This window comes from Pezoporus occidentalis, unplaced genomic scaffold, assembly GCF_034315485.1.
Source record: "Pezoporus occidentalis ecotype Australia unplaced genomic scaffold, CSIRO_AGI_Poc_V1 ctg82, whole genome shotgun sequence".
Taxonomy (NCBI): Eukaryota; Metazoa; Chordata; class Aves; order Psittaciformes; family Psittacidae; genus Pezoporus; species Pezoporus occidentalis.
Genome location: NW_026916181.1, coordinates 1,148,946 through 1,163,324, shown reverse-complemented (window position 1 = coordinate 1,163,324; position 14,379 = coordinate 1,148,946). Strand labels below are relative to the sequence as shown.

The 14,379-nt window shown below is 40.7% G+C and overlaps 1 long non-coding RNA gene across 1 annotated transcript; it reads right to left on the bottom strand.

Annotated features, from left to right (window-relative positions):
* Positions 1-690: 690 nt before the first annotated feature.
* Positions 691-14,094, bottom strand: LOC134156143 (uncharacterized). The gene is made up of 2 exons (XR_009961836.1): positions 13,904-14,094; positions 691-928 (listed from the first exon to the last, which is right to left on the bottom strand). It is a non-coding gene; the product is annotated as an uncharacterized LOC134156143 (long non-coding RNA).
* Between the last annotated feature and the right edge of the window lie 285 nt (positions 14,095-14,379).

Genomic DNA, 14,379 nt, shown 5'->3' with positions numbered 1-14,379 from the left:
TTGAGAGAACGACACCTCTTTTTCTTCCATAGCTGACTTGTGGTAGATTCGATAAACCAACTTTTTTTCTGATTCAATCCCAGCTGGCTTGCCAAACACACTGGATCTCAGGCCAGCCTTTTCTGCAGTTTCTTTTATATAAGGAAAGTAAAGCCTTAAAAAAATGAAGCTTGATTCAGAGATGGCCAAAATGATAGTTTTGCTTTACAGTTTAGATTTCCAACTGGAGGTATGATAAAATACATAGTTTAAAGAGCAGAGACCAGGATCATGACAAGAAGGTAGGTCAAAAACCAGGAAACCAGAAAGAAAACAGTAGAGTAAGGATGGGAACCTGGAGGACTGCAGCACGTCAGAGCAAGATTCACAGCAGGATGAGAAAAAGTTTGAGGTTTAGCCATGGTTTGTCTCTCTCTTGGTATCATCCACGCCACAGGACCCCTCTTGTGGGATCCACATCCTTATAATGTTCTGTGCTGTGAGAAAGAACATAAGGCTTATTCTCATGAGTTCTTGTGTAAACTTTCTAATAGTAGGTTAATAGCACCTCCATGTATTATTTTGAGAAAATAGATTTGTTCCCTTTTATCTTCTTCTCCCTCTCCCTTCCCCTGTCATTCTTGTTTTCACTCCTGGAGGAGGGTATTAAGGAGAAAACACTGTGGATATGGCATTACACCACTTTATGAATTAACACTTTGAGGACGCTTTTGTTGTGGGTTTAAAAATTGAATTGACTTCTTATGTGAACAGAAATAGTGTCCACAGAGTGACAAATAGACAAAGAATGTTCTAACTTCAGAGATTAACAACATGAGCTGCAAAATGTTATGTTTTTTTGGCATTGCTCTTTCTTCTTCCAGTGTGAATGTGGGTTGGTTCCTCTGAAAATTGAGTGTGGTCTTCCTCTCTGATCATTCTTGATATCCTAAATTTAGGAGGAAAGTAAGAATAACTGCAACAAAATTATATATAATCTTTCTTCCAAATGTACCCTATCATTAGACAAATATACAGTGCATGGATTGTTAACAAGACCATAATCATAGATCACTCAGAAGATCTGAAACCTACAAAAAAGTCCTATATCATTCTCCAGGGCCCCTAAATGCAGTCCAAAATTAGAGCCACTCTCTAAGCTGTAGTGCTCTGGGTGAAATAATACGAAGATGCTATAAATGTCTACAGATATCAGTGCACCTTATCAGGCAATGTGAGCCTTATTGCTTCACTCCAACATGGAGCCCCCAAAAAACTGATCCAGGTAAGAGAAAGTTTGCAGACCTTCTGAACTGATCAAATCCCTGGTGGCACCCAATTATTTTCACCCTAATAAGAATTAGGAAGTAATATCACAGAAATTCACAGAGGTCATTCCCCATCTGGTGTGCTGAAAAAACATGAGGAACCAGTAGGCTTGCAGAGGCACAGCAGTAAAGGTTCTGTCTTTACAAATGCATCATTTGCTTTTGAACTCTGCCTTGTGCCCATGCAGAGAAATTTTCCAGTTCTTAAAAAGAGCAGAAACCAGTGCTTGATTTCCACTCTCTTAGGAAGGATGGGCAACCACTCAAAACCAGTCTTGGCATCCTCCTCATGCAATCTGAACAAAAAGGTGACATCTGTAGTGGTAAACTAAATAGGACCAGGTCACATTGTCTTGTCCTCTTGCCAATAGTCAGGACCTGGAAAGTTCCACACTATTAAATTCTCTTATGCTCCTAAATGAGGTGACTACATCCGAGTTGCTTTTTTGGGAATGCTCTATGGCCTGCACTGACACCCAAACCAAGCCTAGAAGTTGTCAGGGTAAGCACTACGTAGCATGCCAGGGACCAATGTTAAGAATTTTAAAATATAACTGATCAAGGCTGTGCAACATGACCTGATACAATTTAATTGGGTGGTATGGACACAGCCAAATGCTGGACTCATCTCCTAAATTACAGTGAATCGTTTTTGGTGATATTTTCAAGTGAAAATTTGCAAGGCGAAGAGCTGCTGCCAAGTATTTTTCACAGGCACTGAGATGCTCTGTCTCAGAATAAATAGCACTTCCTTATGCCACAGCTTTCTTGCTGATGGGCTAGCATAATGCAAGTTCTTGCCAACCATACAATTTCACACCACCCAAACTCAGGCCCTGAAAGGATGCTGCAGACATTGTCCAACTCTCCAGCTTGTGATTTTTTATACCTTGCATATGTTTGTTCTCTGTTTGAAGAAGACGATCAGAAAAAATCTGTCAGCAATTTCTTATGCGTCTAGAAAGGGAAATGGAATATAAATATTTGATACATCATGTCATATAAGGTGGGCATTATCTTATAGATTAAAATACATGTCTAAATATAGATGTTGCTGCATGTACTGAGTGTGTAGGTTCCCATTATAGTCAATGGAGGTCTACTTGAAGTGGTCAGTGAAGCCTGGAGAACAAATCAGTCAATTAATCAAATAGAGTTGGTGGCACATGGGATGAGCTGAACTGCTCACTAGGCTCCACGACTTACAAAATAGGAGACATGGGTCTATTGCTCTAGTGCCACTTTAGACATATTAGTGTAATCTGAGACATCCATAGGGAATTGTCATATATGGCACAGGACCTATGGACATGTTTGCATCCTGCACTGACAACTGAAGGCCAGAATGAGTGCGAGATCAACTTGAACAGTAGCATCCACATGCATGGGCATATCAGCTCACCTTTGCATTTGCACAGTGGAGACTGTGTGCTCAAAATTCAAAGGAACATGTACCTACAGAGTCACAGAATGGCTTGGGTTGGAAGGGACCGCAAAAGATCATACAGTTCCAGCCCCCTGCCATGGGCAGGGACACCTTCCACTAGGCCAGATTGCTCAAAGCCCCACCCAACCCGGCCTTGAGCACTGCCAGGGATGGGGCAGCCACAGATGCTCTGGGCAATCTGTGCCAGGGCCTCACCACCCTCAAAGGGAAGAACTTCTTCCTCAGATCTCATCTAAATCTACCCTATTTCACTTTGATTCCTTACTTTGTGCACAGAGTCGCAATGCCTGCTCTCTGTATTAACTCAATGAACAATAAGACATGATATGCAAGACTAAAACCTATAATTCTTCTTTTTTAGATGATACTGAATTTCTTAAAGATGTAGAATCATAGAATCATAGCATCATAGAATAGTTAGGGTTGGAAAGGACCTTAAGATCATCTAGTTCCAACCCCCCTGCCATGGGCAGTGAAACCTCACTCTAGACCATGTCACCCAAGGCTTTGTCCAACCTGGCCTTGGAACACTGCCAGGGATGGAGCACTCACAGCTTCCCCAGGCAACCCATTCCAGTGCCTCACCACCCTAACAGGAAAGAATTTCCTCCTTATACCCAATCTAAACTTCCCCTGTTTAAGTTTGAACCCGTTACCCGTTGTCCTGTCACTACAGTCCCTAATGAAGAGCCCCTCTCCAGCATCCCTATAGCCCCCCTTCAGATACTGGAAGGCTGCTATGAGGTCTCCACGCAGCCTTCTCTTCTCCAGGCTGAACAGCCCCAACAAAGACTCAGATGTCTTTGATATGTGACAAAACCTAAAAGACTCCTCTGTAGCATTATTCTTTAGAACTTCATAGTTTCCTCTTTCCAATTTTTCATGCTTCTGAGCATGAAAATAAAAGAAGGGAAGGGAGACAGCCAAAATTCTACTTACCTGATGGTTACTTTAGACTACACTGCTGCTGGGCCTTAAGGCAGGTGACAGCATCATTGTCACTTCCCTTAAGACCCTTGTCCACTGTCCAAAAGCTTAGCATAGCCTTAGTATCTAATAAAATGGCAACTTACAGATACAAGAGAAATCATAAATTGGCACCAGACTTCTAATTCAAGTTCTCTAATCCATGTTGGAATCCTGACACACACGTAGATCAAATGCAGACAGTGAATAAAACACTACTACTTTTCCAATCTGTTCCTATCTTACTTTGGATATGTGCCCATGGTGCAGTGAAAAAAAATCATAGCCAAAAATTTTTTATGTGTTTTTTCTTGGAAAATGATATATCCACCTGGCTCATCTAATACACCTTTGGCTGTTTGTGTTGATGATTACGGAAAGCATAACCTTAAAAATAAATGAAGGTGGGAATATTAATGTTTATGCCATCAAATGTATTGCACTGATACAGTGAGAATATAGGATCCTGTTTGCTTCTGTTCTTCATTAAACTAATAGTGGAGGCAGCTAGAGCAAGGCAGCAGGCAGGTGTGCAGGTCCTGCTCTGAAGAGAAGTGAAAGCAAAACTTCCACTAGATTACTTGGCTAAAACCAGAAATTTTAGCTTCCTTCCTTAGACACCATAAAGGATTGTGACAGGACAACAGGGAAGAGCAGAAAATCAGAAAAGCACAGAATGGCAAATGCACAATATTGCTCAGCAATGTAAAATATACTGGGCAGCCTGGAGGAAAACAACTTGGAGAAAAAAAAAATCAGCTTTCACTTGAATGCAGGATTAGAAGTCTTCTGCTAAGTGTCTGAATCCTTGCTTGGTAATGCGGAGCGTTGCCTTGATATTCAGTGAAAGATGTAATGTGCATGCTATCATATTTCTGTTGTAATGCACAGAGTGAAAGAATTTTTTTGCAAGATAAAACATAGCAGACCATGTATCAACTTCATGTTGCTTCATAACACAAAAGATAGAAAAAATCTCTTCTTTTTGAGTATGTCCCAGAGAGCCCCTTCAAACTTCAAGGATCCACAAGGAGGTTCACACCTCCCACTTCTGACATCCACATTCAAAGACTCTTCCTCATTGCACCAGTATCCCAAATTTGGGATCAGCCAGCGATATCTGCTATAGGGATATAACCCACAGGACCATAGCTCCCCCCCTCCCCCAAGAAATCAGACTGCAGCTTCATACTGTGACTCCTCTACAACATATGACCCAATAAGCATCCACACTTGTGTCATGCATATTAAAGGACAATGACTTTTCCTATACCTCATAAGAAGTTTACTACTCCAACCTGTCTCTTCCCTTCAAGAGGCTTTGGCCAGCTTTCCCAGAGCAAGGGTAGAAGGGAAAACAGGGACTGATGCAGACCTAAGGCCAGCAGTATGGAAGAGGTCTGACTCAGCAATGATACGATGTGGTTGCCTTTTTTCTTTCCAGGCCCCGAAGAGAGGTACTGAGAAATATGGACTCACACTTCAGTGAATACACAAGCCTTTAAGACTGAGGAAGAAATCATTTCACAAAGAAGATTATTCTACGATCTTCCATTAGGGGGCATCTCTCCCCTTCATGTAGAGCATCCAGAGGCTGGTTCTCGGACCAATTAGGCCATCAGCCCCATCCTGCTCATCTGCTGCAAGCCAAGCCTGCTTCTGACAGTTTGCTCTCTGCTTCTCTTCACCTCTGAGTATTTACAAATGTCGTGGGTGGTGTTTGTTTGTGGCAGCCAGCCGGTTGTGGTGTTTCTTTGTTTTTTTTATTCACCCTCCTGTTCTTTTTTACAGCCCATTATCAAAACCACAGCAGAGACCAAATTCAACATGATTTCATAAAAACCCTGCAAGAGCTCAGGAAGCTCATCCCAAATAAATGAGGGGGTTTGCATTTGCTCTTGTTCCCAAAAGCTTTCTGCAAATCTCAAGGTGAGCAGGCAGGTTTCTACTGTGGTTATTTGGTTTATTTTCTTTTCTTTTTACCTTTTTTTTAATTATTATTTGCCTGGGAGGAGGGTTATTCTTTTATTTTTTATTACTATTTTAGTTTATTTTTCATATCCAGGAATGCTGATAGCTCAAAATAGAAATTTTAATTGCACTGTCTCAGCTGCAGTCAAGTCCCTTCTCAAGTAGAGTCTGCAATCTGATCAAGATCAAGAGTACAATAGCAAAGAGTAAAAGATTACCTGCCTAACCTAACTCGTTAAGACCACTTGGCATATTTTTCTAGTATATTTGGTAGTCTTCCTTCAGAAGACTGATCCCATTCTCACCTTCACAACCTCTACTGCTGGATTAAACACTTTTCTTATCCATAAGGTAACTTTTTTCTGATAGAAGCTAAGGAAAACCATAGCCGGGATTCTGCAAGAATGGGTGACAAGAATGAGTAAAGTTATGAAACTGCTTTTGCATGAGAAATGCTCAGATATACTCAATCTTTCTTTCCTGAAAAAGAAATTACAGGGCAGGATGTGACAGAAGGCATAATAGCTGCAGAAACTGAGTAGGATATTGCTGTTTACTATCTCTTTCAACACAAGAATCAGAAATACTAGAAACAGCATAAAAAATAGTGTGTAGCTGTCGTGGTTTCAATACAAATCAAGGATGGACCTTAAGAGATGAATTACAGTGAATTTAGATATATATTTGAAGATATTCAGGCCTCCAGCTTTTCACTGCCACATGATTGTCATCTATCAGATGCAGTGATAAAGAACTGGAGTGGTAAAGAAGCTAAGATTAAACAGACTGAGTCAGCTGGGCTACAGAACCTATTTCCCCATCTCTGTTATCCTTGCTAGGAAATAATGCAGAGATAAGGATCTATCACATGAATCAATGAACATGCAGATAAATACTTACCATGGGATTAATTTTATTTAAGATTGCTTAAATTTCATGAAGAAAAAAGTGGGAGATAATGAGTCTAGACGATCTCTGTAGTCATTGGAGTAATGATAAACACGCACTTGAGCTCATCCTGACTCATGTTTGGAAGACATGGGATGATCTGGATGAATCTGGAAAGGGACTTTTTACAAGGGCATGTAGTAATAGAACATGGGAGAATGGCTTTGAATTGACAGAGGGGAGATTTAGATGAGATCTGAGGAAGGAATTCTTCCCTGTGAGGGTGGTGAGGCCCTGGCACAGGTTGCCCAGAGAAGCTGTGGCTGCCCCATCCCTGGCAGTGTTCAAGGCCAGGTTGGACAGGGCTTGAAGCAACCTGATCTAGTGGAAGGTGTCCCTGACTCTGGCAGGGGGTTGGAACTGTATGAGCTTTAAGGTCCCTTCCAACCCAAACCATTCTGCGATTTGATGATTCTATGATTCTGTGATCTACATTGTAGTGGTAAAAGTCACCATTGTCAAAAGAGAACCAGGTAGTCTAAGCAAGTAAGTGAGACTCTGAAGTCTGTGCACAGATGCTGGTTTCCAAGTGTGACCCTCAATGTCCCTTAGACATCTCCCACTTACTTGACAGTTGCTTACCAGCGATGCAGCTCTCATTGCACTGCCTGAAGAAGGGGCCTGGAAAACTCTCTTGAGACTAGACATCCAACAGAGAGCACAATTTGAAATTAATTCCAAACTGAAAAGTGCTTATTCAAATAGGCACAAGACCAGATTTAATAGGTTCTAGGAATAATCTAATTGTGGGCATAATAATTTAATAATTTAATTGTGGGTAGTATGTGTTCTGATGAAAAAATGTAAAAAGTAGAAAAAAAATTGCTCTGGTCAAAAACCAAAAGGGCAGTTATGACTTCACATGAGTTCTATATCCTTTACTCAGTACAAAATGCAGGGTGTTTTGTTAAGCAATAAGCAGGCAGAAACAATTATTGTAATATGTGATGAGAGGTCAGATGGTATTGGCTGGTTTATTGTGTATTTGTACAAACAATATGACCTAATGAATGTGGTTATAAGCCCATTCCCTCATCCAAAAACCTAAATCTGTCTCCACAGCTCAAACCTTGAACAATCTGTTTTGTTTGGGGTTGGGTTTTTTTTTTCCATTTTGTAAGATACAGGTTGTGGTCCACAACCTGAGGCATGAGAAAGACTGAATTTTATTATGTATTTTCAACTTGGCCTAGAGCACAACTATTGCATTATGGGGGGGACTGTGGCCTTATCACTTCTTTTGTCTATCTAACTAGTCATATGCTAAGAAAAGAAGGAAAGATAAGTGCCTACTCTGCTACTGTATGCAAGAACAAACACTCTTATGATAATGCCTATGACAAAGCCCAAGCCTTTTAGCTAGCAAGAAACTAGTTGCTCTTCTAATTGTCCCAGTACAAGACATGGCTTAAGGGAAAAGGCTGGAAGAATTTGGGTTTTCTTAGTTTGGAGAAGAAAGGCTGGAGGATGTACAAAACCAGCTTTTGAGAGTCTTGAAAATTGTTTCAGAGTGGAAGAGAACAATCTGTCCTCTATGCCCATGGTGACTAGATTAGGAAGGCTTGGATATAAATTGCCAAAAAACCCAACCAGTTTCAAATTGGTGATTAAGACAGACTTTCTGAAAAATAGGGCAGCAATGCAGTAAGTCTGATTGTTTGAAGCAGCAGTTGCCTCCACTGGGCACCTCTAAGCACAGGGTAGATGTCAGTCAAGGATGGCTTATAGTGTTGTTCCTGCCTAAGGACAAAGACATGCACTGCATAACATTTCAAAATCTTCTGTGATTCCCCATGTCACTCCTTTTAGTCTTATTCTCATAATTGGAGTTCATTAGCTACTGTATTAGTTTGACTGTTTCAATTGTATTGAACTACTGAATCATTCTTAATTGTGGCTTCACAAAATCATTACCTGTTCCAGCTTTTACTGGTTTACTGAAATGGTAGTAGATTAGCTCTGTAATGCATCTGCTTAAGCATATTTTTTAATTCAACCAATTCTGAAAATAAGTATAGGTAGCACTAGCTAACTGCAATGAAGTCAAACACTGCTGGGACACAGAGTGTTCAAAATGAACTATGACTAAAACCGCTTACATCTCCTTCTGAATTAACGTTCACCTCCTGCTCACTATTAATAGCATTGCCAAACTTAGTTAAATGCTTCACCTTTTCTGAGCCACAGATAGGCAGACATTGAACGTTAAGGTAAGAAAAAGCAGAGATCTGTCAACTAAACATAGCTTGCCACTGGCAAGGAAAGTGGCAAGGGTGAAAGAACCGTCTATGACTATATAAAGCTTAAATTCTTTACTTCTTCTGCCTCTATTCTCTTTTCTTCGATACCTCCAGCTATACAGGAGTCTTCTGTGAAGAGAGGAATTAATCTTTGGAGCTAGTTGATCTTGTGACCTTGGCTTCCTTTTTCCTCTGTGGGGCAGAGTGCAGGGAATAAGAAAGTTTTCTTTGGACTGGTTTCCTGCACTTCATTAAAAATCTTAGGTTAAAATCAGTAACATTCACATCCAGAGTGTGTAAAAGTATCTGTCCACAACTGAGATTGAGCTGTAAACCAGCCTGGTAAAAGTAGATCCTGAGCCAGGAGGCTCAATAATCTTCCAGAATTCTTAGTAGTGTAATTAGCATGAATACGTTTACTATCCATCTAAAAACCTACTTTAGGATTTGTTGTGGTTTGGCCCTTTTCTAGAGGGGGATCACAGAATCACAGAACTGAAGAAAACCCTTCAGATGACTAATTAGCCATATCTTCTTAGTAACATGATCTCTGACATATGTTTGTCAAACCTACCCTTAAAGTTATTTGGTAAGGGAGATACCCCACCTATACCCATACAATTATTTCCAGTTCATGATTTTTTTATTCTATTAGAGATGGGAGGCTTCTTAAAGGATAATCTTAATCTCTTTACTTCAAGTGAAGAATGTGAATTCCTATTCTATTCTCCACAACAATTTCCTTCTTTCTTCTTCAAACACTCTCTTAGATATATAAAGACAAATATGTTCCTCACACAGGTGCTCTCTTTCTCAGCCTAAGCCAGCTCAAAATGCCTGCCTTAGGCCATTTGTGTATTGCTTGTCTTTTAGAGTGAGGACTAAAAAAATAACTTTTTCTATAACTAAAGTGTGGCTTGACATTAGAATTGAAACACATCATCAGATAGGCACACTCAGACTGATTTTAACTCACCTAGACCAGGCCCTGTTGTTGATGTAACCATGAAAGAAATTAAAAATATCTGATCAGAGAGGAAGATATTCCACAAACTCAGAGAAATACATGGTTGCCAAACTTTAGTGTAGCTGTTTTGAAGCTAGCTCAGGTGTGGTTGCGTGAATTCTGATCACAGCAAAAAAGCTGAATGTACTTAGTCATGGATGACCAACTGTCACCCAAATAGAGAAGGCAGGATTCAGTTGCTTAATGCCATTTGATGTTAGAAGGAACAGAGATCTATACAGGACTGGAAAATGTGTCAGAAGACCTTTCAGCAGCTGGTAGCTAGATCTGTGAGTGTTTCAGCTGGTATTTGAAGTGGTACAGAGTGCTTATATCTTGGCAACTGAATTTCATTCAGACTGTTGATAGTTTGATTCACCTCGTCCAAAAGAGTATAACTGAAATGGAGCAAATTAATTTGGCACTGTAAGTGCCTATTTCTTTCAAGTGGTACAAAAGGGACCTAGGCAACATCTCAGATAAAAATGTCTGAAGCTGGGTAGAATGAATTCCACTCAGATACTTCTGCAAGACTAGCACATGTTGTAGGGATATCCACACCATCTTACTATAAACTATCTGAGGTTGTAGAAGCCAGCTAGATCCCATAACAGAGAGCTCTGAATGGGCATGCTTATTTAGATTTCTTATCTGTTCAGGGAGCCAAATTAGTTTATATACTATTCTACTGGACACTAATTGATAACTAGGTATCTTTCTCCATGAACGGTCCTGCACTATATGTAAAAATATGAGTCCTGTGTATCTGAAGTCCTTTTCCCGTGTCCTCTGTTGGTGCAGTAGCACCAGATGTCAAGGTCATGAGAACAATTCAACAGCTACTTTGGTTTCTCCTCACGAAGTCACGGGTTGTGCTGGAGCTCACTGCAAGTTAATTAGTGATGCTGCTGTCTTGGTTTATTCCACTTGCCCTGCCATAAAGCACTCTGGTCCTAGAGGCATTATTTTTTCCCTCATGCTTTGCAAAGTAATTAAAGGGAACAAGTTAGTGATATGTCTACTCCATCTGCCTGGTTTGATTAACCCCTTCAGTGCCACATGTTACGTGAAGAAGAGAGAGGATTTCAGGGGTCACAAGTCAGTTCCAGCTTTTGTTACAATAAAAACACCTAGACCCATTGCAATAGCAACACATAAATAGAGAATATGGTAAAAAATACCCAGAAAGTTTGAGCCACTGGACTGCTAACTTTTGTACTGCTCAACCTTATATGATTAAATGTCAATTAATTGTTTTGCATGGTAGATCAATGCTTATGATAATACCATTGTCCATCCCATGCTTGGAAGATGTATAAAGAATTTTATGATGTAGTGGGTAGTGTTGATAGACTGGCTAATTAGTATCATTATGAGTGAGTGATACTCTAGAACCAGCTCAAATTGCAACAAAGAGCATGAGATATGTTCATGTGAAATGGAGAGCAATGGGAGCCAACAGTGTGATTTTCTTGCTTGCTTCCCAACACTTACCAGGTTGCCAATAGTGTTATCAGTTATCAGCTGGGGATAGGTGGGAAAAATCAGTGCAAAGCCATTTACCTGAGTATACCATGCTGGAAAGGTTGTTTCAGGTAGTCAAACACTGTGGGTTTCAGAGCCCAGGTCAATCCGTTCTCAGAAAAAGATATTTTGCTGTGGCTATACAGGAAAGTCTCTTCATCATTCTATAATAGGCATTCTACGGGAAGGTGGTAGGAGTGAAACTAAGCTTTTCTTTCTTTGGAAAGAAAAGCATGGGATTCATTTTTCTTACATTGGAAAAGTGAGAGAGTTGACCTCTTCCAAGGCCAGATTGAAATTCAACTTGTCTTTAGAAAACAAAAAGAATAACAACAAACACTCTTACTGGAGCTGTGTCCTGTGAAATTGAAAAATGTAATCAGTCACAGCTGGTCTCCAATAATTTCATGCCACAGGGCTCTGGGAGCCTTTATATAGTAATTAAAAAAAGCTTAGGTTGAATTAGTACTGGTTAAAAGATAGGTTGCTTCAAGGGAAAAAAAAAATTGCCATGCAAGTTCATGTCTGCAAAGAGCTATTCAAAAAGAAGAGGGAAGGTGTTGATTTCTGCCTGAACTGCCTCCAGCAGTTGCTAAACATATTTGCTTCAGCCCACCTGGCAAGTCACAACATTAGCAACTGCCTTCTGTCTGACCTGCCAGACCTGACCCCCCAGCTGAGCAGGAATGTGAACCCAATGGAAACACTGAGAACGGCTCAGGCAATGGGAGCATTGACCTGCGTCCTGGGGTCTCGTCCTTGCTTGCGTGACATTTACGTCTTTCATGTTAAAACAGCCACTGCAAATCTCACCCTTGTTAATACTATTAACCAGTTGACCCTGTCTTGCGCTTAGCACAGGGAAGCAAAGCTACAGAAAAAGCAACACCAGCAAGCTCTTAACGTTGCTTCAAACTGATGCGTTAGGAGTTTTTAAAGGGCAATGTCAGAGAAGGTTACATTTTCTGGCAGGTCAAAAGTTAGTCCCAGGCAAAAGGAATGAAGTGTGAATGAGTGTAAGCAAACTGCACAAGGTCTTGCCAAAAGCAGGTGTCATCTCAGTTAGCTCTTGCTGTTGATAATGTAGATGTCTCCAGCTGAATTATCCCTCTCCTAACAATCAGTGTTGAGCAATAGGCATTTTGGGGTATCTTGCAGAAGCCCCGTGATTTGTTCAGCTTTGGTCCCTGGTATACAAAAGAGATGTGGACAGGCTGGTGGAGGTCCAGAGAAGGGCCACAAAGATGATCCAAGGACTGGGAAGCCATATGAGGAAATGCTGAGAGAGCTGGGTTTGTTCAATCTACAGAAATGAAGGCTCAGGGGGAGACCTAATAACTCTACCACTACCTTAAAGGAGGTTATAATGATGTGGGGTTCAGTCTCTTCTCCCAATTAACAAGTGATAGGGCAAGAGGAAATGGCCACAAGCTATGCCAGGGGAGGGTTAGATTCAATATTAGGAAAAATTTCTTCTCCAAAAGTGTTGTCAAGCACTGGAACAAACTGGCCAAAGAAGCGCTGGAATCACCATCCCGTGATGTTATTTTATAAATAGGTAGAAGTGACGCTTAGGAACATGGTTTAGTGGTGGACTTGCAGTGTTGATTAACAGTTGGACTCGATGATTTTAAGGGTCTTTTCTGACATAAGCAACTCTATGAGTCTACAAAAATGGAGGGAAGGTCCTCTGAAGCCATGCTCAATGCATAGCAGCATAGCTATGGTGAACAGAAGAAGGTTCGGATATATTTGTTTAGCATCTGACTTATCATATGCATTAAGTCTACCAAAGAGTCATCGTGGGGGTGCAGACATGTCTTTTGAAGACAGATCCCTCAAATGGCTGATCACGGAAGTGCCTGGTACAGACATAGTATACTCAATGGAAATGGAGGAATTACTCGATATTTGCAAAATTCTCATGCAAAGGGTAATTTTCAAAGGCTATATTTCTGCCAAATATGTGTGAATTTTATTTTAGAAAGGCACATGACTCCAAATTCCGATTTTTCCTTTTTCGTTTTTTTATTTTTTAACTTGGGCAAAGCAAAATATTTTCCCTTACCTTATTTGTGGAAACTGCTGGATCTTGTTAACTTTTTTTTATTTAAATAAAGAAGCTAAACCCCTTCATAGTATCTTTCTGCACAGACAATTCAGTGTCAGCATCAGCATTAAGAAATTAGTTGTTTACATTAAAAGGGTCATGAAGCCTTATCTATATTGGGACTATGCCTATGCAGGCAAAAATTTTAATGAAAGAGGAGGACTAATTACCATGCAACTATACATCTATGCCCCTGACCACTACAGTGTGCCTCCTGTTTCCACTGATGGCAGCCCTGTGTTTTCTTTCATCCAGCCAACAACAGCTTCTCGCAGTCTGAGTGACTCAACCCTTCCCTGTCCCAGTCTGTCACCTACTGAAAGCCAATGAAAAGAAAGGCTTCCTTAAACCTGCCCCAGCAGTGCTGCTGTGTAGAATACTTACCTTTTTCTTTCAGGATTTGTCACCAAAACCATGTACATTTTTGTACTGTTTCTTTCTGTACCAATGTCCATGTGACAACCAATGTCACCACTCTTCAGACCTTCTTCATTCTTGCACTGCAAAGCACCCTGTTACAGGGACACTGTATCCTGGTTGTTGTATGAAAGAAGATACACATAGATACACTTAATGGATTTTTTCAAACCTGTCTTTTGGCAGAAGAATCAACCTGAGGGAAAGATGCCCTGGCTGGGTCTTCCTAGGTGACTCACTGCTTGTTTGCACCACTGCTCTGTGACTTCTTCCCCACCATATCACCCTCCCCAGGTGCAAGACCCACCTAACAGAGAACTGCTGGAGCTGACAAGCTGATTCTGGATGATGTGGTTGTTGAGCAGTATCAGCTTTGACCTCTGCATGTGAGGAAGCAAGATGAAGTTTCAAGTGGTTGGCTCATTCTTGTGTTCAGGGCATGC